Consider the following 24,220-nt stretch of genomic DNA (forward strand, 5'->3'; position numbering starts at 1 on the left):
TGTAAGAGTTATACTTTCTGAATTATTGGCAGTAAATAACTTTTGCGCTTAGGCTAGTCTCCTATGGTGTGTACTAAAAGTTATGCAATTATCTTGAAAATTTTAAATTTAATCCTAATCATCACCAATATATCCTATGATCATATGCATTTGTGAATTAAGGTAGAGATTCACGCTCTGATGCCATTCTATCACATTGTGCCTCAAACTAGCACTGGTATGCGGCACTAGATTCTCAACCCAGTTAGCGTAACCCTCCAGGATCACAGTTGCAGTACTTTCATTTAACAAATGCCACCAAGATCACAAATAAAATCAGAGTACACTAATAAGATCATACAAATATCACTTGTGGAATACTAAATTGATAAATTTACAAATATACACGATCCATTTGTTAACAACCCACATGTATAATAATTACATCTTACATATATCATCATTATATATATCAAAAGAAATGATTGAGTAACAATAGTGAAGTCCATCATCAACCCGGTGTCTCGTCGACACAAACCTCACAACCACTGCCAAAGTCCAATCCAGCCTCAGCACCAGTTCCACCATCTAAAAAGAGTAGTCAACAAGGGGTGAGTTTCATAAGCCCAGTGCGGGGTGTGCATGCAAGCACACTCAACAAATAATGCAATGCAAGTTTCATACCGATATATGATGCATATGAATCCATTTATTATTATTTTAATATTTCCATTACTAGGTCCATCATCTGGTATAGGTGATACGCAACGTAGGTGGTATGCCCTCCCCAGTACATCGAGCTATAGGGATACAAGCTCACTGCAAGCAGAAGTCTGCAGGTCCTGAAATCCTACACATCAGTCACCCCGTAAACTGTTGTTGTACGATGTCTTGTATTCTGTCAGAGTTTAATCCAGGGAGTACTGGTTGCAAGGGGGGAAGGAGGCCCCCTTGTATAGCAGGAGGTGTAGGGGGTGCAGCCCCCCGCTCGGATTTTTTGAGGGCAATTATGTACTTTTCGGATTAGGATTTTTTCACTATATATTTGTAGTGGGGGTTTATTTCTCTATAATGCAAGCAATACTGAGAGGTGTGAGGGACGAGCGCTGTAACCATATTCTCCATTGATAGTGAAGTAGGATCTCATCTCACCAGGCATGTAGGCAACTTTGTCGAACCTCGTAAATCTGTGTGCATTGTTTGTTCTGTTTTTCCATTATCTTCTGCATCGTTTTAGGGTTACGTTTCTACATAAACCACCAAAGGTAACCCCAACAACCGTGGTCCTGGAAAACCCATCGGTCACCCATGTTGCATCCACCTTTGAGTACAGTACGTTGTACTGCGGATATGGTACTCTCAATAACATACCACCCTTTGGGATTAGCCAGTACCTAACCCCCTACTGGCAAGGGGTGTAACACCAGGGTCTGTGAATCCTAACCATATGCATTCTACATGCATCAATGACAATCCATAGCATCCAGTCATACATCAGTGGTTATCACTACCGACCTCTGAGCCCACGATACCGAATCCCCCCTCGACCATCGATGTTACAATTATTACCACTCATCTCTATTACTACACATGTATAAAACCACGGTCACAGCAATCTCGATAAGACATGCCACATGTGCAATTTATATATAACTTTATTGAAAATATATCGAAAGCAGAGTAAGCACAACATTACACATGAGCATGCATAAATAAAATATAAAAGAAATACTCCGCAAAATAAGTCAAACACCCACTCACCTCAAAACCCAAAATCCAATCGTTACCGCTGAATTCCCGCCACCACATATCCTCGCCGGTAATTTAGGTTCCTATACCATAGGTGTATCATTACATTATATATATAATTCAGTATAACTCCCTATACTGAACCTATACACCCTAAACAATCCATATGCTTCCCCAATTAAAGCCTTGAAAATGTCCCCAAGATACACCTACCCATAAGGTCAAATTCAAGTAAAAAGGTAAGGAACATAACCCACAAGGGGCAAGGTACAATTCATCCAAAACAGGGGATATTCATACTCAAAAACACCCAACCGGTAGGTTGGCTGGGCAGCAACCTGTGAGGCTAGCGGTCGAAAATTGGACTTATGGAGTCGATTCTGTCCTCTTCTCCTCTCTTTCATCTCTTTCATGTGAGGGAGGGGTGTGTCATGCGTGGTTACCCTACGGGCCCCGTATTATCGTATCGCCGCTAGGAGATACATGGGGGCCTATTTCACAAGAGTGTAAAAATTCATCATTTGAGACGGGAGTTTGATGATGGTCCAATACGGGGATCAAGATCATACAAAAGGGTTTGGAGTCGCCACCTAGGATTATGGGCCTAGGACCCGAGGGCGGACCCAGAAAAGGGCCCGATAATTGGTCTGGTCGAGAGATTTAGGGTAAGTGTCAGGTTACAGAGTTGAGAAGGTGTCAGGCACCCAATCTGCCCGGTTCAACCGGTCTTCCTACTAGATGCTTAAGAATGAATATTTTCCACAATTATTACTATTCCACATGCATGGCTAAGTTATCACACATATATACATTAAAACAAGGTCTATATAAAGTCTATATGATGACAATTCGGTTGAGAAACTGTACCTGAACTTAACCCCTGTTTTGGGTCAAGAGGGGTGGGCCCCTGATTAATACCGGTTCAAACTGTCTTTCGGATTCTCCTAGCTTAGGGGAAGATGGTCTTGACCTCCAACTTCCTTTCTTGAGAGATGTTGACTGTGGCGATATTCAGACAAAGTTCCAGCTAGGAACGGTTACTTTTGGATTTGGTTTCGGACAAAGCTTCGGCTAGGGAAGGCTATTTCCAGATTTGGATTTGGATTCAAACAGAGCTTTGGCTAGGGAAGGCTATTTTCAGACTTAGGATGAGATGGCACTCTGGCAGAGCTTCCATTGGGGATAGGCTAGGGGAGGGGAGGGCTACACTGAGGTGGCCCTCTGACAAAGCTTCTGCTGGGGATAGGCAGGGAGGGCTAGGCTAAGGTGGCACTCCAGCTAAGCTTTTACTGGGGATGGCTAGTTCTGGAAAGATTCCAGGGGCACTTTAATAGGGCTTCCGCTAGGAATGACTATTTTTGGAAAGAAATGGATTGACCTAAAAATGGATTGAAGATCCCCAAAGCCCCAAAGAACACTTTGAAGATCCGAACAAAACTTCGGATCTTGACAAAGATCTCTTTATAGGCCTGAGAAACCTCAAAGGGGGGGTTTCTATTTCTGGTAAAGCTCAAGAACACTCAAAGGGGCGAGGCTAAGAATATACTACTTTTGGCAAAAACTGGATTGGATTAAGAACTTGGATTGAAGATCTTCAAAGTCCCGAAGAACACTTTGAAGATCCGAACAAGATTTTGGATCTTGACAAAGATCGCTCCGAAGACCTGAAAAAAATTAAGAGGGGGGATGAGGAGAGAGAGGGTTTCACTACTATAGAGTGAGGTGGGGTTTTATGGTCTCAAGTGGGTGAAGAGGAAATTTCTTCACTTATCGGGCCAGTAGAAAACCAATCCCAGCAATTGATCACCGAAGTGCACGAGACATGGCCAGTATAGGAGGGCAGGCAATATATACAAAGTGTGTGGGCAATGTCATAGGTGTGTAGTGCATGGCATGCAGGTATGCAGGGGGAGGGGCATGGGTGTGCGGCACTTGGCACATAGGGCAGCACACGCATGGGCACCAGCAAAGCAACAGGCAAGGCTAGCTGGGCATAAGGCATCAACCGCACGGGCTAGGCAGTAGCATGCACAGGCGCTGACAGTAGCCGCAGGCACATGGGTTGCAGCCAGTGAGGCTGCGGGTAGGGTCATGCAAGGGCGCGGGCTAGGCTAGGCGGGGGTACTTGCAAGGGCAACAGCAGGGCTGGCAGCTATGGGCTAGCAAGGCTACACAGCAGCCATGGGCAGTAGGCATGTGCAGCAGGCATGGGCAGTAGCCATGGGCTGACAGGCATGTGCTAGGCAGTAGCATGAGTACAGGCTGGCCTGCTGGCCAGTGCGCACAGTGCGCGTGCGATCATAGATTTTTCCAATGATGATCACAAGAGATCTGACAGTCTAATTTTGACGTGCTATATATCATCGGAATCGCATTTTCGAGCACTATCTATCTGTATGGTCATCTTGACCAGATTCCTTCGTCTATAAGAAGTCAAAATTGGACCATCTTCTCTCCTACGCGGGGGTTTCTAGGGTTTTCAAGTAAGGGATGAATTTAGGGTATTTGGGTAGGTAGGGGACTTTCCCAGGTTTCCAACAGGCCTGCATACGTATGGGAAAATGTAATTTTTCAATGGGAGATCTGACGGTCCGATTTTGACGTGTCATATATCATCGAAATCGTATTTTCGAGCACTATCCATCTATACGGTCATCTTGACTAGATTCCTTCGTATATAGAAAGTTAAAATTGGACCATTTTCTCTCCCACACTGGGGTTTCCAGGGTTTCAGGTAGGAAAATATTTTCATCATCATCTCTATTGATTGGAAGCCGAAGTCGCATCCAAGATCCACATTTCATTATAGCCAGAGGAGGGTGACAAAATTGGGTGTCTACAGAATGCTCCTCTTTGGCTGAGGCCTGTGCCAATAGCGAAAGGGCAAAGAAAAGAACGATCCCATTTTTTCACCCGGAGCATGTACTGCCGTCATCTTCCTCATTTATAATAGAGTTGAAAAAGGCAACAGATAATATCTCTCAACTTCTTTAGAGTTTTAGGACTTACTTAGGCTGCTAATTTTAGGAAAGGAATTCGCTGCTCTTCTAATCCTACAAAAATGTTAGTACTTTGATCTTTGACTTTTCCTTAGCTGGGCTTCACATGTGCCAGTTCAGGGATTGGGTCTCCAGGCTGGGTCTTTCGAACCAATCTAGACTATTTGGACCGATGGTTATAAGAGAGAAATTCGCCACTCTTCCAATCTTGCAGCAAGTAAAAACATTTGATTCTTGGATTTTCCTTAGCTGGGCTTCGCATGTGCCAGTTCAGGTATTCGGTCTCCAGGCTGGGTCTTTCGAACCAATCTCGACTATCTGGGACCAATGGCTACAAGAGAGAAATTCGTTGCTCTTCCAATCTTGTAACAAATAGAAACAGTTGATTCTTGGATTTTCCTTAGCTGGGCTTCACATGTACCAATTCAATGATTTGGTCTCCAGGTTGGGTCTTTCGAACCAATCTGGACTATTGGAACTGATGGTTACAAGAGAGAAATTTGCTGCTCTTCCAATCTTGCAACAAGTAAAAACAGTTGATTCTTGGATTTTCCTTAGCTAGGCTTCACATGTGCCAGTTCAGGGATTTGGTCTATGAGAACGAGTCACTAGGAGCTGATACAAAGAGAAAGGGCCTCTTGGGGCCGATTAAATGCAATTGGGCCATTTGGGTCGGGTCAATGAAATTGTTTCTTTTCTTGATTTTCCCTTACTTTCTTGATTTTTGGTTCTTTGATTTAATTGGTCTTACTTTTTGCTTTTTACCCTTGATTTGGAATCTTACCTTTATCATTGACTTTGCTTTTACCATTGATCTTGCCTTTTGCTTTTACCATTGATCTTGCTTTTTGCTTTTTACCATTGATTTTGCTTTTTTGCTTTTAACCTTGAATTTTGACCAATAAATTTTTTACCGTTACTTTCCTCTTTTTCATGTGATATAATTTCCACCTACCTTCCTTTTGATTTTCACTTTTCATTTTTCATGTGAATAATTTTCACCTACCACATGAATTTCTACTTTCCCTTTTAATTTTTACTTCCCATGTGACATAATTTGTAACTACCACCAAAATAATTTAGAATTTGGTATTTGGTAATAAGAAACTTTGATTTTCCCCTTCGGATTGGAATCTCAAATTTTTATTTTTGAGAAAATGAAAATTTTCCTATAAAATGGTCCCCATTCCTTGTCCATTCCTCATTCTAACTTTTCTAAGTGAAGTGAATGGGTTTGAGTTTCTGGAACCTTCAGGTTTTTCTTAAAGTTCATCATCTTGTTCTTGAAGATCTTCATCTGGTTCTTGAGGGAGGAGTCATTTGGAGAACTTGATATTCTTGTGGGATTTTATGCAAATTAGGAAACTTTTTGGGGCTTCTTGCAAATTGGGAAACTTCTTGGGGCTTTTTGTGATTTTTAAAAATATGACTGAAAGAAGAAAGAGAAAGACTTATGGAGAAATCCAGCTGAAGAGTTGCAGTAGTTCTTCCCATAGGGATGAGGATCTGGCCGATTGGTACTCCAGGCAGACTCTTCACTATAGTTGGAACCACATCCGCAACTCCGTATGGGGTTCTTGGGTAAGTCTTTATATTTCATTCATTATGTTGATTAGCTTTTATTCTTGTTTTGTTTTTCTTTTCTTTTTTTATTATCTTTTATGTTGTTTTTGTTTTGTTTTTTTTTTTATATATTCTTTATTTCCATTAGCATGAGGGGAGGGAACGACCTACCTTGGCCCTATATGGCCATCCGAACATGGTTCAGTCATGGCACAGGATGCTTCCTCGTAGAGTGAAGGAGATAGTTGATGCATCATACCTGTGCCGATTAGCCCTTGTAGAGCCCCGAAAGTTCAATCCGGCACTGGTGGGGCCCCTGATGGAGCGGTGGTGGCCGAGTACTCATTTTTTTCATCTCCCTATTGGTGAGATCACCATCACACCCCTGTGCTTCTATGCCTTGATAGGCATTTCATTTGGGGGTAGACCCATGACCCTACCCAGGATTCCGAGTGTCAGGGAGTTTGCAGACTTGACAGGCCTTACCATTGCGGCTGACCAGACACATCCGTCTAGGGGAGATCAGTGCTTGATGGTGGAAAACCGGTCTGTGGATTAACCTAGACAAAATGGCACAGGTGGCCCATTCTTTCTTGCTGTTTGCCGCGGGTCAGTGCCTTTTCAGCGACCTCCGAGGGGGAGTAGACATTCGCCTGGTGTTCTTCCTCCAGAATCTTAGGGAGGTAGATTCTTGGGAGTGGGGTGGGGCCACCTACACATATCTCCTGCGGACCCTAGACCTGTTGTCATATGGGGACCGAGGTCTCAAGGGAGCGGGCTTCATCCTCTAGGTAATTTCCCTTCTTGTACCCATTTCCTTTTATTCATTTGGATTGCACTTTCTTACTTTGATCTCTTGAAACAGCCTTGGTGCTTTGAGCACTTGGGGACCATAGCTCCCAAACTGAGGGATCCTCAGGCATTCTTCTTCCCCATAGCCATGAGGTGGGGAGACAATCAGGTGATCAGGGCTCGGCGCCGTCCTCCGGGGACCACTGCTCGTTCTCTTTTGAACGATCTCACTGAGGTATGCCATATTTGACATTGAAATTCCTTTTATCTTGTGTTGTACTTACTTTTCCGAATTTGCAGGTCACTTGGAGACCATTCCAGTGTCTCGTATTTCCAGATTCTGAAGGAGTCACATTGGCTAGACACTTATTTGAGAACTAAGTCCTTATTTGGAGCATATGGGGCCACATCTGGTATCTGGGAGAGAGTAGTACCCCAGTGGTCGGATGTCGAGTCACTCTTCTCTCCTGCTCTTCCTCCACCCACTATGCACTGCCCAGAGATCATCCCTGCAGACGAGATGGAGAGTTTGGCTGATGGAGTATGGGATGACTCATTTTTTGATCGGGATAGAGACTACAGAGCCTTCCTAGAGGAGATAGTATGCACTCCTCTTGGTCTTGATGGTCTAGTGGTATGTTGCCCTTTCTTGAGTATTTCCTTTCAATTCTTTCTTATTTTGGTCTTGACTGATGTTCTTTTAGGGGAGAGTGCGACATGTAGACCCTTCTACTATTTGGTCGCAAGGCAATGTCATTGATTCTTCACAAGCGGGACCCTCTACCAGTGCAGGTGGGTCTTTCAAAGTTGCTAGCATCCACTTTCGTGGCTTCCCTGCTTGGAACTACCCCAATGTGGCCAATCCCAGTCTCCCTGATCTTCTGGAGTGAAAAACAGATGTAGACGTTTCCCTTGGGCTGCCCATTCCTTATGACTATGTCAGTATCTGATCATCCTTCAATTAACTTTTGACTTCCTTTGGCTGATATACTCTTTCTCAGTGTCCCCAGAGGTCTATTCTGAGATTAGGAGGATGCATTATGGCTTGTGCGAGGAGATGGTTGCCAAGGTATTTCATACTTTCTCCTTTTTTCTTTTTGCCCTTCTTCTTGATCCTTTCTTATATTCCTTAGGATGGGAGGATTGCCGCCTTGGAGAGCCAGGTTAGTTCCTACGAGCAGGAAATTGCATAGCAGGATGCATTGATTCAGGACATGACATAGAGGCTGGAGCAGACTAGACTAGCATCCACAGGTTCCCCGGTACTCCATGGGGATGATTTAGAGTATGGTTCAGATGATGACTTTTGACCCATAAGGACTTGTTCTTGTATTTCCTGTAAACACAAACACATATATATTTTCCTTTTTCTTTTTCCCTCCCCCTTGTTTGTTCATCATTTTATTTTAGCATCTTATGAATTAAAACATATCGTTGGTACAAAGAAAATCTTTTCTTTTTGTTTTTTATGGTTTGCAATGTTTAGGCATAATCAATTCCATAACTCAAGTCATAATTAGAATAATAGGGATAACACGATAATCCAAACACTTCCTCATTCTACTACCAAGTGAATTATATAAAAAGGGGAACAACTTTCTACCATAGACAGGATAGGTGAGTAACAAGGTGGGGAAACAACTCTTAAGGTGGGTGAAAGTTCACTAACTCCTTTGGGTCCGTCACCTCGAGCCCATATTGTCGACTGATGTACGTAGGCAAGTAAAAGGATGTGTGAGTCAATCCCATCAACCTGACATAATTGTAGCCAGGGGTCTTCATCAAAAAATCTCCTTGGGGCCTCCCTAGGCACCTCCATGCGATATCTTACATAGTCCTTTCCTACAGGTACTTCTCCCAATCAGTGATAAGGTTGAATTCCGGAACTTCCCTCTTGTCTTGGTAGCAAGGAGCTTCGAGTGGCCTCCTTTTAATGGCTTGGTTAACTTCAATTTCTCGATGAGCCAAATCTAAAAAATAGCAGGACTCCCTTGATAATGATCTAGTTTGAATTTGTGGCCATGGCTCAGGTCATCGAATCCCTTGAATGTTTCTGTAAGAACCATAGGGATGATGTCACCTCCTTTCTTCAACTGTTTTACCACCTCAATCAGAACGGATGGTGCACCACGTCCGTGAGTGCGGAGAACATAATGAGCTATCATGCAAAGCAAATAAGCATCTTGTGATCTCTGTTGATGGATTTCTCCCATTGGTAGATATTGGATGAAGATCTGGGCCACCTTAAGAATGTCAATCTTCCCACACCTGACAAATTGCTTCATTTCCTCTTCCTTAAGTCCTAAATTTCCTCTAAATAATCTTTCTTCAAAGATGGTTGGAACAAACTGCCTTGGGGTGGAGATAACATACAAACCCAGAATTCTTCGAGAGTTGGATAGATCTCAACCAATCCAAACTGAAATACATGTAAATTAGCATCCCAATGTTGAGGCACCTGCCATAGTAATTGGTGATGTAGTTTCACACATCTGATCTAGCCAAGAAATGAAATTCATGGCTTCCAGCAATCCTGGTGCCCTTATGTTTATGTCTAAGGAGGTCTATTTCCTCAACGTCTCATCTAACGAGCTCATGATTTTTCCTGAAACTATTACAAACAAAAGAGATATGATGATTTACCAAAGCATTACTCATTAGCTAATGACTCAAACAAGCCTTTACCACTGTTGCATCAAGCTCTTTTTTTTTTTTACTGATCAAGGGTGGGGAATAAATTGGCCTTGATAAACTGGTGCCGGGTGGCGATTTTCTTTTAGGGGATAGAATCCTAGATAAGAGTAGATGGACCATAGGTGAACGATAGATACCTAATGGCCTTACATGTCAAATGGCGATTCTTGGGGGATAGAATCCTGGACAAGAAGTGACAGACCAATGGGTGGATGACAGATACCTAATGGCCTTTCATGCCAAATGGCAATTTTTGGGGGACACAAACTATGATGATCTTTTAAGATACTTTGGTTATTAATCGAGGAACCAATTTATTGCCTTTGGATGGTTGAGACCGCACTTGCACATGTCAAGTTGCCAATGTATCCCTCGAAAAGAATCAGGTTTGACGTAGTTTAGGCCATTCACCCTTTCAAACATAATATTTCTTGAGTTGATCTATGTTGACCAGTCCGAGTATTTCTTCGCCGTTGTGGTCTATGAGTTTCACAGCTTTACCTGGTAGAATTTCTTTGACAGTGAATAGGCCGCTCCAGTTGGGCCTGAATTTCCCTCTTGAGTCATGAATTGAGGCTCTTTGTTCTCGAAGAACGAGTTCGCCCTCCTCTATATGGCGGGGCTTCACATTCTTGTTAAAGGCCTTGGCCATTCTCAGTTGATATTTTTTCAAATTTTCCATCGCTTTTATACACCTTTCATCGAGAAAATTGAGCTCGTCATGTCTGGCCTTCACCCACTCTCCTTCAGGTTGACTATCAAGAAGCACCCTTAGAGATGGTACTAGGATCTCCACGGGTAGAACCGCCTCAACCCCATATACCAAAGAGAAAGGGGTGGCTCCCGTTGAGGATCGTACAGAAGTTCGGTATGCCCATAAGGTAAAGGATAACTTATCAGCCCAATCCTTATGTGTTTCTTCCATTTTCTGCAAGATGACTTTGATGTTCTTGTTGACTGCTTCCACTGCCCCATTGGTCAGCGGCCTATAAGTGGTAGAGTGATGCCTTCTAATACCGAACTTTGTGCAGATTTTATCGGTCTTGCCCCAGAAATGGGATACCTGATCTGAAATCAATTCTTGAGGTACTCCATATCAAAAAATGATATTTTCTTGGATGAATTTTGCCACCTTAGCAGACGTGAGGACTGCATAGGACTAAGCTTTTACCCACTTGGTGAAATAATCAATGGCTACTAAGACAAACTCATGACCATTGGATGCCTTGGGGTTGACCTTTCCAATGATATCGATGCCCCAATTGGAGAATGGCCAAGGTGAATTGAGCGAATGCAGCTCGATTGGTGGGATATGTTTGATGTTAGCAAATATATGACACTTGTGGCATTTCTTAACAAAGTCCACGCAATCCGCTTCCATTGTATTCCAGTAATATCCCAGCCTAAGGATCTTCTTAGATAACATCTTGGCATTCATATGGGGTCCACAAAGACCTTGATGAATTTCCTCTATAATGGTTGCAGCTTGTTCCTCATCTACACACAACTGTATTCTGACATAGGATCTCTTGAAGAATAAACTGGGTGGCATATTTTCTCAGAAACTTATTTTCTCTATTAGTTGCTTCAATTGGGTACTTCTTTTTTTTGATGAAATCCACTACATGAGCAAACCAAGACCGACCATCCACAGTGAGAGTTCATCGAATTCTGATAAATGGGCCTGCTTCTTTGTTCCACCAAGAACAGTCAAACCCTAGCCATAGGGCTACATTCTACCATGGAAGCCAAGGTTGCAAGGGTATTAGCAAACTTCTTGTTATCTCTCAGGAAGTATTCGAACGAGATCTTCTCAAAGTGTCCAATCACCTCTTCCAGATGTTCTTGATATCTCTTCAACTTTTCATCTCTGGTCTTCCATTTTCCCTGTGTCTGGCAGATGATGATGGATGAATTACCATAAACCTTAATCCTTTTCATTCTAATAGTCAAAGCAGTTTTGAGCCCCAAAGCACAAGCTTCGTAATTAGCAATATTGTTGATACAGGGGAAATCGAGACGGAATGATGAAGGCAAATAAAGGCCTTCAGGAGTGACAAGCAATATTCCCACACATCCCTTCTGATTGGCTGCTCCATCAAAGAATAACTGCCATTCATTAACTGTGTCTTCTTCCTCTATTGTAGTGATTCCTTCATCGGGAAAGGCATCATCCAAGGATATTCCATCTTCTGTGGGGTGGGCAGCCAAATGATCAGCTATGGCCTACCCCTTGATAGATTTCTGAGTAACATAGGTGATGTCAAACTCTGATAGTAAAAGTAACCAACGGCCATCCTTCTGATTAGGGTTGGTTTCTCGAAGAGGTATTTGATGGGATCCATCCTTGAAATTAAGTGCACCGGATAGGAAACCATATAGTGTCACAACCTTTTCGTTGCCCAAATCAATGCAGCACAAGTTCTTTCCAAAGATGTATACCGTGTCTAATATTCTAAGAACTTCTTGCTGAGGTCATATATGGCATGCTCTGCCCCTTCTTTCGTCTCCTTCTGTGCTAGCAAAGAGCCCATGGAATATTCTCCCATGGATAAGTACAAGAGAAGTGGTTCTCCTTCCACCGGTGGTGTTAATACTAGTAGGTTCATGAGGTATCCCTTGATTTAGTCAAAAGCTTGTTGGCATTGGTCATTCCATTCCGTGGGCTGATCCTTCTTCAGCAGCTTGAAAATTGGTTCACAGATTGTAGTCAACTGAGCTATGAATCTACTAATATACTGGATGTGACCCAAAAATCCTCGTATTTGCTTCTCAATCCGAGGTGTAGGGATTTCTTGAATTGCCTTGATCTTGATAGGGTCGACTTCAATGCCTCTCTCACTCACTAAGAATCCTAATAACTTTCCTGCTGTCGCCCCAAATACACACTTCTGAGGGTTCAACTTTAGCCGATACTTCTTGATTCTTTCAAAGAAACTCCTTAGCGCTGGAATATGTCCATGCCTATCTTTTGACTTTACTATCATGTCATCCACATAGACTTTCACATCTTTGTTCATCATGTCATACAATATGGCCGTAGCTACTCTCTGATAAGTTGCCCCAACGTTCTTCAGTCCAAAAGGCATCACCTTGTAACAATAGGTTCCTTATTGAGTGGTGAAGGCTGTCTTCTCACGATCTTCTGGGTGCATGCTTATTGGGTTGTATCTCAAGAATCCATTCATAAATGATAACAAGGCATGCCCCATTGTGTTGTCTACTAATACATCAATGTGAGGTAATGGGAAGTCATACTTTGTTAAGATCTCGGAAATCCACACACATTCGTACCTTGCCATCTTTCTTCGGTACTGGTACAATGTTGGCCAACCATTGGGGGTACTTCACCACTTGTAGAAATCCTGCATTCCATTGCTTCACAACTTCTTCTCTGATCTTCTCACTCTATTCTGGCCGCATTCTTCGGAGCTTCTGCTTTATCGATTTTTTCCCAGGGTAGGTCAACAATCAATGCTTAGGCTACTTGAATCAGCATATGAACTTGCCTTCTTCTACAGTCCCGGTGTAAGGGGTGGCTCTCCCTTCTGCTTGTTTTCCATTGTCTTAGCTTTTTGCACAATCTATGCATAATCAGTTAAGTCCAACACCTTCAGCACTATACCAATAGACATCATCAGCACAATCTGTGTATAATCAGTTAAGTCCAACACCTTTAGCACTATACCAATAGACATCTTCAGCCCCTTCAGAAATTTTTGGGCTTTTTCCTCAGCCGACTTCATAGGGCAAGGAGCAAAATAAAATAAGCTTTCAAACTGTTGCTGATAATCCAGAACATTTTTGCTTCCTTGAGTTAGTGCCATAAACTCCGCCTCTTTGCAGTCTCTGAAGCTCTTTCGATAGTAATTCGATAAGAACAATTCCTTGAATTGTTCCCAAGTATGCTCCAGGTGAGTTTCCATCAATATAGGCTTGAAAACTTTCCACCAAGAATCAGCTTCATTTCTAAGTTGCAACTTTGCATAGATAAGCTTTTGTGCCTCTGTGCATTCTACAATATCAAATACTTTCTCCAACTCTTGGATCCATTGATCCGGTTTCAATGGGTCATTACCCACCTTGGTGAAGATGGGTGGCATGTACTTCTTAAAAGATTCCACCACCTTTGTCGTAGTGGTGGATGGTGGGTGATAAGTTGGATAGTACAGATAGGGTGGAGGCATCATAAATGGTGGAGTGCCATATGGTGGAACTAGAGGGGTACCTCCCGGTTGGTCTTGAGATACAACCCCAGGTGGTGTTCCTCCAAATTGCACTCCAATACCTGACCCCACGGGAGGGTTCTGTGGAATAACCCCCCTAGGAGGCTGACCCTGTAGAGTAGAGTTCAAGTATTGTTGCATAGTAGCCATGAAAGTTTGTTGCTGCTGAAAGGCCCCTTGCGACTGTTGTATAAGGGTCACCACATCGCCAAGAGTGATGACATGTGGGGGTCCTAGGATTTCGTTCACGGGTGGGTTACCCTGAACTTCCTCCGAATCATAATCCACTTATGGTGGTGGATGTGAGGATTGCCCCATGGGTCGAGGTCCGCGGGAAATGGGTGATCGACCATGAGAGGTACCAAGGGCACGACCACCTGATCTAGTGCGTACCACGGTGTTCTATACCTAGATTATGTAAGCATTTATTGAGTGCTACAATATTTATATATATATATATATATATATTCACAATCAAATGCATTTTATATCACAGGTTATATCAATGCACCACACCACATGACCAATACGCCCATACTTAATTACCAATGCATAGTTCAGTCTCACAACGATGCTTAACTACGCGATACAACACCCCTATTGGTGTCTAATTGGGGCCAACTAGGCACAGAATATTAAAAATTCCAGACTTAGGTCTTTTTGGGCCTTGATACCCAAACCGGCGGGCAAGGTCAGGCTGGGCCCCGTCGATCGACGTCTGAGCGACTTAAAAAGAGGTTTTTAAAACCCTTTTTCCCACTTTCTTCTTTCTTTCTTCCTAGGGTGATTTGAGAGTCCATTCCAACGCTTCGACTTGCGATCTCACTCACAAATCAGCGTTCATCTCTTCTTTATCATCTCAAGTACTCAAGTAAGTTCCCTTTTCCCCCATTTTCTCCTTGAGAATGATGTTTTTTAGTATTCTTTCGTTAGAGAAACCCATAATCTCATCATATACTTCATTTCCTCCATGGAATATTTGTTTTCTTGACAATGTGATGATTCATTTATGCTTCCCATGGTGTTGGCCTTGATTGACCGATTTATAGATAGAAATCTCAAATTCTTTGCCCTAATTTCTCTATTTTAGGGTTTTCTTCTCATTTTCCTTCTTTATTGCAAATTGATGGTTCCCATGCTATTCTTCACTCTCAATGCACGAGCACATTAGTAGAGAAGTCCTTTCTATTCATGTGTGCTTGGGTTTTTCTTCCTTTTGATGTAAAATACCCCTTTATAACCAAATCTTTGGAAATTTTGGGGGTTTTTCTTCATTTCTTCATTTTTTTTTTCTTATGAATGATAATACCACTATGTCCATCCTCTATCAATTACTTGTAAAATAGTTTGATTAATTTTTTTGTAGGCATATACTCATTTTCCGCTATGATTGGCTCATATCCGCCCAATGTAAAACCTCCATTTTCTTCAAGTTACTGTATTGGGGTTTCCATCCCCATTTTCCAATGTGTTTTGACCTCAAGCCATGATTTTGCTTATTGTTTTCCATTCGACTACATTTGGCATTAAGCAGATTCTCACACTCATACACTTCCTCATTGCATATTCTTTTATTTCTTTCCAAGTTCATCTCTTAATATCATTGCATTTTGATATTTGTACATACATTTCGGGGTTCTTTCATTCATGTCACTTCTCATAGGGTTCATTTCACGCCCCCCCCCCCTTTAATAATACTGCTTATAACATTCTTTTCATACTCCTTTGTTCATTTACACTTACACATTTCCTTGGTGTTTTCAGGATGTCTTCTAGGAAGGGCAAGGAGGCAGCCTCCTCTTCCAAAAGGAGGAAGACCACTACATCCCGAGGGAAGAATTCAAAGCCCGGTTCCACTTCTGCATAGGCCCGACCCTCGATGGAGGCCTTTACCGACACATCCGACTTTGATGAGAGCTTGTTCCACAACCTCAATGCGGCTGTTGCATGGTCAACCTTCTCCAAGAAATCCGTCATGATGGAGAAGACAGTGGTGATCAACAACTTCAGTGCTTATCAGATGTTGGATAAGTTCACTGCTCTAGGCTGGGATCCCATGCTTTATCCTGACAGCCCGTGCTATGAAGACCTCGTCCGATACTTTTATTGTAACCTGGAGGTCTCTTATGAGAATGGGGAGTACTCCCTCACCAGTCAAGTGAAGGGGGTAAACATTGTATTGACCATGGACTTGTTGGTAGCCATTCTAGGTATCTCAGCTGAGGGTGCTCATTTCTATAACCCCCCAAGGGTAAAGGTTGTGGGCCCGGACTTGAGCCCAGAGATGCAGGAGCACATCTATAGGACCATCTGTGGTAGGAAGGAGCATCCATTGTCCGAGACAGCTTATAATGCAGATGCCCGAGTGTTTGCATGCCTAGCCCAGTTTAACCTTCTTCCCAGAGTGGGTCATAAGAACCAGGTGAGCTTCATGATAGCCTATATTGCCTTCTGCATTTATGTAGCCTTGAATGAGGGTGCTCCCCGTCTTTGTCTCCACTACGTCATGATGAAGATGATGGAATACCACACGGCTCACCCCAATGATTTCGGTTTCCCCTATGGAAGATAACTCACCAAGGTCTTCGAGTACTTCCAGGTGGACATGTTGGGTGAAGAAGGGAAGTATCCAGGGGACAAGTTCATTAGAAAAAACTTGAGGACAGGGTTGTCGGTGCCGATGGGTGCACCACAGGAGGCGGAAGAGTAAGGGCCAAAAGATATAGAGGGAGAGTATGTTAGTGAGGAGGACGAGGACTACATTCCTCATGCTGATGAGGAGGAGATTGACGAGAATGAGATCCTTGAGGAGGAACCTATTGAGACTAAGGCTGCTGATCCACACTTTAGGGCTCCACCACCATCAAGTGGGGCCTTTGACTTTCAAAGGTTTGTGGACAGTATTAGTGCCTTGAAAGACCGGCAAGACAGGATTTCAGAGCACGTGGAGGAGAGTATCACCCTGGAATTGGCGATACAACATACGTTGGGAAGGATGGAGGCAGATTTCCAGACTCTAGCAGAAGACTTGGACAAAGTCTCCAAGGGTATCACTGCCGATTTTTGTCGAGTGCAAAGGGATGTCGTACTGATAAACGACTGGCTAGACTTTTATCACTTCCATTGCACATCGTGGCCCAAGCAAGGGAATATATCAACCATGCTCGCCGATGATTGATGAAGCGGCATTTCCTCCCTCTACTTTCCTCCTTGGAGCCATCCTCCATTTTCCTCTACTTTTCTAGCCTTAACTTTCTGATGGTGATAATTCTGTGGTAGTTTGAGTATTTTTCTACTTTTCTATGGTTTGGAATCTCTTGGACAGTTTAACTTATTATGTTTATCTTTTATGTGTGTTGATGGTGACAATGTCTGTCACCCTTCTTTTGTAATTATCTTTTATGTGTGTGGTTTATCAGGTGACTTTTGTAAAAATTTTGAAAATTCAATATAACACCGTTATGCTGCCCAAATTTTGTTAGAATTTTAATCAATGGTTTATGGAATTGGTCAATTGATCCTTTGTTAATCTATTTAAATTCTACTCTCATGCATGAAATGAAATACAAGGATTTAGACTTTTCATCTTATCACAAGTTTTAGTTCTTTAAGGCTTTTATGTTTATCCAATCCCGGGATCCTATTATAAGATTCTAGGGGATCTATCATGTATGTTGTGAGTGGGTAGAGCATCAAGCTCTGATATCACCGCTGTCACACCCCATTCGCACAGAACCAGATCGGTGACCGAGTTAACACATGTTAAACCAAAACCTACTAGGATCATTTGATACAGTAACCACCACACAACATACCCACAACTAAAGAAAAAAATTTCTGTATTTCAACAGAAGTCTTACATGTATATACCTATAAATACCCCAATACTCTTGATACCCAAATTGTATTACATAGTACATATACATGGGTCCCGTAGGCGTGATATATACACAAGAATTACAATTTAAACATCCAAAGCACAAAAGGGGTAACATTGTAAAATAATAAAAAAGAATCCTGAGTTGGTATTTAATGTTGTTGTCCTACAAAACAACTCTCGTACGGGCACTCAGCCCTGTGCCCAAGATCTTCAGGGACCCACCAGTCCTCAGCTAAAAACTCCACAGTGGGTCCTGACTCTAGCTTTTCAGCTGGATAACCTATAAGAACATCTAAAAGTGGTGTATACGTGGGATAAACTCACTAGCCCAGTAAGTGAAAAAAAAGATTAAGCAATCATTCGCAATACAAATGCACATATATGTATGCAAGTCCATTTTTATTACCTTAAACCACCTAAACATCACATTTAAGTCATAGGTCATGTACTACTCGCAACAATAGTTCGCGTATGCCCCGGGTATGAGTCACGAACCCCATCCAGTGATATGACTATGGGGTTGCCGGAGAAGGCTAGCAATGGGTACCGGAAAAGTAAAATGGGTCTTGCCCTGCATTAATTTAAAAGCAGTACAATTGACCCTCTTATTATATCACCAAAGTTTCCGACCATTCTAGTGATCAGCCAAGCATACTTCTAACCTCCCCGTTGGTACACAACCTTGGGCTTCCCCCCAGTGATATACCCAATACCTAAATCCCTGCTGGGAAGGGTTGTAGCATAAGGATATGTCGTTCCTAACCACATGCTTCTATATGAGATAGTACTAATGCATATTGCCACCACGTCCCATTCCACGAGCCACCAACACATTCGTTTCCAAGCCGACTACGGCATCTAGTCTAGCAATGCATCATATTCAATAATTTAAAGTCATCCACCTCATAACTCCAAGCAAGAATAAGCATTTAACAATTAAAGATATCAACATATCAAGTCATAAATGAATTTCATAATGCACACATCAATGCATTCAAATGGCATTCGTGAATGACTAGGCTACACATAATAATTAAATGATGGCTTGGCTAGTCTACAGCAATAATGGAATGATGCAAAAACACTCCAAAAATAAAGTCAATGTCCTCTCCCCACTTACCTAATTGTGTACAATGATCACCCTTGGTACGAGGAAGATCCGGTGTGCGATGACATGAGTTCCTAGTACAACCTATCATAAAGAGGTCGAGCTTAATATATCTCCACATTAGGCTCATAACCAATGAGTTATAATGATCCTAACATGCTTAAAATCATTAGAGAAGGTTGCTCAACAAATTTGGGCCCAATCAGAACCTGATGGGTTGGATTGGTATGTCAACCGACGGGCGAGGTACCCGTCGGTCCTTGCTCGCCACACAGCCTAGGGGCCCTGTAAGGACAAGTGAACAACGTGCCCACTGGTCTTGCTTGCCAGTAGAGCCAGTAGCCCATCTAGGACAAGTGGGCGCCTGATTGGTGGGTCCAACCATTTCCAGGCACCCACCACTCAAAACTGAAACTTTGTTGTTCACTCCCATTCTCCACTACGGGTCTATTCAACCGCATTTATCACGAATCTAAAGTTCCATATCATGATTCCAACATAGGTCTAAGATTGATTCAAGGTTCTAAGCTTAGGTTTTACCTCTTTGCTCAAGAACACTTCAAAAACCTCAAATCTTCTCTCTAGCTCAAGAGATCAACAAATGCTTCTCAAATCATGAAATTTCTTCCTCCAAAACCTTCATAAACAACATATAGGTCTTTCATTAAACCTTAGATTCATCATCTCAAATGGAATTCACAAGATCTAAAAGATTCTTACCCAAATCATAGGATTTCACTTAGGGTTTCATAAGGGTTTAAGAAATACAGTCTTTACTCATCTCATATCATAGATCTCGAGATGAGGGTCGTTCATCCAGTGTCGAAATCGAAAGATTCAACTTCGGTGTGGCATAATGAGCATCTTCTTCCTCCTTCCCTTCTCTTCTTTTTCTTTCTTTACTTTTTCTCACCCACCGTGTAAAACAATAAATGAGAGAAAAAAAGGTAATAAATGCTATTTATACTTATGTCAAAATATCTAGTGACCAGAGTGGCAGGTCATACTGGTGGGTCTGACCCACCCATGACCACCCACTAGTCGGCCAAAACTTTGCTGAAACATTGGATTTTCGATGAGGGCTCAACCCTGTCATGTAATTCACTCTCGATAATTATTATCGTGCGCACTTAACATAGAATACAACCATGTACCTTTATTGTGTGTATATGGCCCAATGATACGTGCAAGTGCACGGCTTGAGCATACGGACTTCACTAGGCACCGACTCCAACTCATCTGGCCAACCCAAGGTTAGGGTCACCCTTGCCATCATGTTCCATAAGGTACTCGCCTCTGCTTGCTCGGGTTCAGGTCTTGTAAGACCAAACCGGACCAATCAAAAAATTAGACCGTGTATAGAAAGTAAGGTATCACAGAGGGGGCCCTTGACCCTCGGTTGGGACTCAAGCCAAAGTCGAGAAAACCCAACTAATGGGGCCCTTGACCCTTGGTTCGAGCTCAGGCCAAGGCTGAGCAAACCTGACCGAGGGGGCCCTTGACCCTATTGGGGCTCAGGCCTCTCCCTCAAACCAAAGCCAAACTTTGCTAAATCCAAGTTTTTTTTAAGTCGCGTCCATAGCTACACAAGGAGTATGGGCCTCTGATATGTATATAAATAATTGGCTTATAAGCAATCAACATGTGGCATAAGAAATTGTGCTAATTAACCCAAGAGAAGACCAAGAAGACCCACGTGAAAACGAACATCCTCGGATCCTGAGATCCATGGAAGATTCCGCCTTCCCTCTTTAGAAGATTCGTAGTCATACTCAATCCTCCAAGGGTGGAAATTAACTTGGCCTCCCAAAACAGGAGGGATTCTCCACGTCTAAGGATGAAAACCCATTAGGGCATGATCTCTCAACCGACCCCAATTTTCCAAACAAGGAAACCATCTCCCAGCGAGCTCTACTTCATCCTGTTCTATAAAAGAGGGAGGGGGCCAAGGTAAAGGACAATCACTCAATCACGCTCACTATTGATTTCTCCTTATCTCATTACTGCTATTGCACGGATTACTGACTTAGGCATCGGACAGCTTCCCCCGAAGTCCACTCCGGACCTCTCTAACCTTTTACAACAAGGAAACCATCTCCCAACTAGTTGTGCAGAGTGTACACCATCAACAGTTTTTCGGTCACAACAGTCTTTTACTTCTAGAGACTTCCATTGTTAGAATGTCTCATATATATCCAGCATCACTATCTATTCAGCAGCCTGTCACAAAGAAACTGGGTTCTGTAGATTCAGAGACTACAAATGTGATTTACATTCCATCACAAATTTATTACATCATTTATAATTCCCATCGCATTCAAATTTCTATTATAAAATCAGTATGCTGGGGAAAACGATGAATCAAATCATAGCAAATTAATTTCCTTCATGTTTGACCAAATTATAGCCCCATTCTTATACATAATGGTTTGCATGCCAATGCTCCAGATTTACTATTATATTTGATTTAATCATTTCCTAACAAAAATAAATAAAAATTATAGAAACCACTGCTAAAAACGCGAAGAAACAAACTGTCTATTGAGATGTACAATGTAAGAAATTCCACATTCCATTCATCCATCGATTTCGTTATCCGCATCTCCTTTGTACTCTACACAGAAAAGACCATAAAGTAGGCTACAAGAAAATAAAGAAAAAAGATGAAGAACCACCGATACACAATGCAAAACTTCTTCTATTGATGCTGCTTACTGCAGAGTAGAAAAGGAAACTTCCAAAAGATTGGCAATCAATTGTATTACAAATTCCAAAAAATTTTAACATTACTTGCTTTCAAGTGAAGGTGAATCACAATTGTGCAAGAGCATAACAAGTTAACAATGAAGAACAAACTGGATGCCCAAGAAAGTTATCATTGCAAACTAAATCAATTCAATCAAGAATATTGATCTGGAGTTGTTGCAAAAGGAAGAGAGGGATCAAGGCTAGGAATAAGATTCTCAGAACCAGAATCAGATCTCAGCGTGGAACCTCCTGTGGTTATTAGGTTCACATCCCTATTTTGGTTGATAACACATAATTGTGAGTGGTTCTGAGATTCAGAGGGGGTAGAAAACGCTAAATACAGAATATAAGACTGTACATTTGTTAGTGTTTGTAAACTCTAGCCATCCGAACTAATCTACAAGCTACAGACAAATAGACTTTTATCTTTTTCACAACAGAGACATAAGGCATACTCGTCAAAAAGCTATTAATATCATATAACAAGGAAAACAAGTCCCATGGCCACCCCTCTTTACTTCCTTGCAAAAACCAATCCAGTAACTTCGAATTGGCTAACAAGATCTCTACTTTCTGCCATCTCTCGCTCCTTAATCCACTGCAACCCTGAAAAACTCCTCTTGCCTCTGAATCTTGTGTGGACTCCCAGAAACACCATAGTCCATATAGGCACTATAAAATGATGATTGAACAATACAACATATGCCCACCCAGCTTCACCCGTGTAAGGATCAAAACTACCAGCACAAATTACAACAGGGTATTCCACAGACAATAGCAACTGGTATTCAATTAAAGAAAGATCATTGCGATCATCAAGATCATCAAGGCTCACATCAACACTGTCACTCATATATATTTTAGACTCATAAATCTATTTTGAAATTATCTGAAGAAGACCAACAGGATTAGGGAGTGATATGATGAAAAATACATTGATTCTGATGACACCAAATAAAATAGAAAGTGATTGCCAAAATGAAAAGAAGAGTTTCCTTCTCAGACTTCATACGAGAGAGATCGGAAATAAAGGAAAACAGAAAGATTGTAAAAGAGGAAGATCGAAGAAATTCAGTACGAAGACCCAGTGCCACCACAGCCCAAATTCTTTAAGAAAAGTCACAAGAAAAGAATAAATGCCAATCAGTTTCAACTTCTCTATGACAGAAAACACAACAATCATCAATATTCGAGAAGAGCATAAATTTTGGATGAACTTTGAGAGCTCAAATATAATTTCAAAACCTTCTATTTGAACTAGCAAACTAACTACCAGTCATAGAAGCAATTAAAGAACTGGCTGCACTTCTGCAGAGAAGTGCCCCCTTTTCGTTAAAGGACAGAAACAAATGGCTGTAGCAACGTCCTGTGAAAATTTGAATTAATTAGAGCACAATTCCGAGTCCCTTCAGTGATCAAAGCATCAACTCTAGTAAACATAAGATTTGGGGAAACAGTCTCAGGGACACAGTAATTTCGTAAACCGGGTATCCAAGGATCAGCCCAGATGCATATATTACTCCCATATCCAACTTTCATAAAAACCATATTTCTAACAGTGGCAATACCTTAGTAATGCTATTCCAAACCACAAAACCACATCAAACAAGAACTATTAAAATATCGGGCCTTTAAGAATTCAAGCCCATAGAGCATTTGGCGAGGTCAAGAAAAGGCCAAGCAAATCTTAATAGTAAAGCTTTATCATGGATTATGGCACGACGGAATCCCAAACCACCAAAAGCTTTAGGTTGACATACTGAAGACCAAGAAACCAGAAACCATTTTGCAAACATCATTAGTGACTCTGTTCGAAAACAACCAACTAATAGAGTCTTAATACAAATATTAATTGGAAACAAATAGCATATGAATAGGAGCCATTTCTGTCACAAAACCTTCTCACTCAACTATAGAAAAAGCAAAAGCTCAAGTTTATGGCCCTTGCAACCTATTTAGCAGGAAAAGCATTGGGATGATGCTCAATTAATAAAATATCATTTTGTGCATGGTAACTTTTGCTAGGTATTCAAGTTTAGAATATACAATAAGAAGAGACGAGTCGTCCTTCCGATTAAGGCCTATCTTAGAGAAAATTGATAATCACAACAGCAGTGCAAGTGGGGTTGATGGACCCTAGGCATGTTATGATCAGATTTTCCTCCAAGGAAGATTTTATAAAGGCTTGGACGAAGGAGACCTGTGTCACTTTTGGAGGTTTCAGGCCTAGCTTGACACGGCAGTAGGGACTGCTTTTCGTGCTAGTGTTCAGACTGCGTTTCTTGCTATTGGGTGCTGGGATTGCTGTCATGCTTTTAGCTGAGTGTACACATTGCACATGATTCAGGTGTTCATTCTCATCCACACTAACAATTAGAATGTCGTCAAAATAAACGACTACAAATTTGCCAATGAATGGCCGAAACACCTAATTCATCATCCTCATGAAAGTACTAGAGGCATTTGATAGGCCAAATGGCAC

General features: G+C 41.9%; 1 long non-coding RNA gene across 1 annotated transcript; it reads right to left on the reverse strand.

The window, feature by feature from the left end:
• Positions 1-337: 337 nt before the first annotated feature.
• Positions 338-2,245, reverse strand: LOC122088337. Its single transcript, XR_006143041.1, has 2 exons — positions 1,741-2,245; positions 338-567 (listed from the first exon to the last, which is right to left on the reverse strand). It is a non-coding gene; the product is annotated as an uncharacterized LOC122088337 (long non-coding RNA).
• Positions 2,246-24,220: the final 21,975 nt, after the last annotated feature.

The sequence above is a fragment of the Macadamia integrifolia genome, chromosome 9, assembly GCF_013358625.1.
Source record: "Macadamia integrifolia cultivar HAES 741 chromosome 9, SCU_Mint_v3, whole genome shotgun sequence".
Classification (NCBI taxonomy): domain Eukaryota; kingdom Viridiplantae; phylum Streptophyta; class Magnoliopsida; order Proteales; family Proteaceae; genus Macadamia; species Macadamia integrifolia.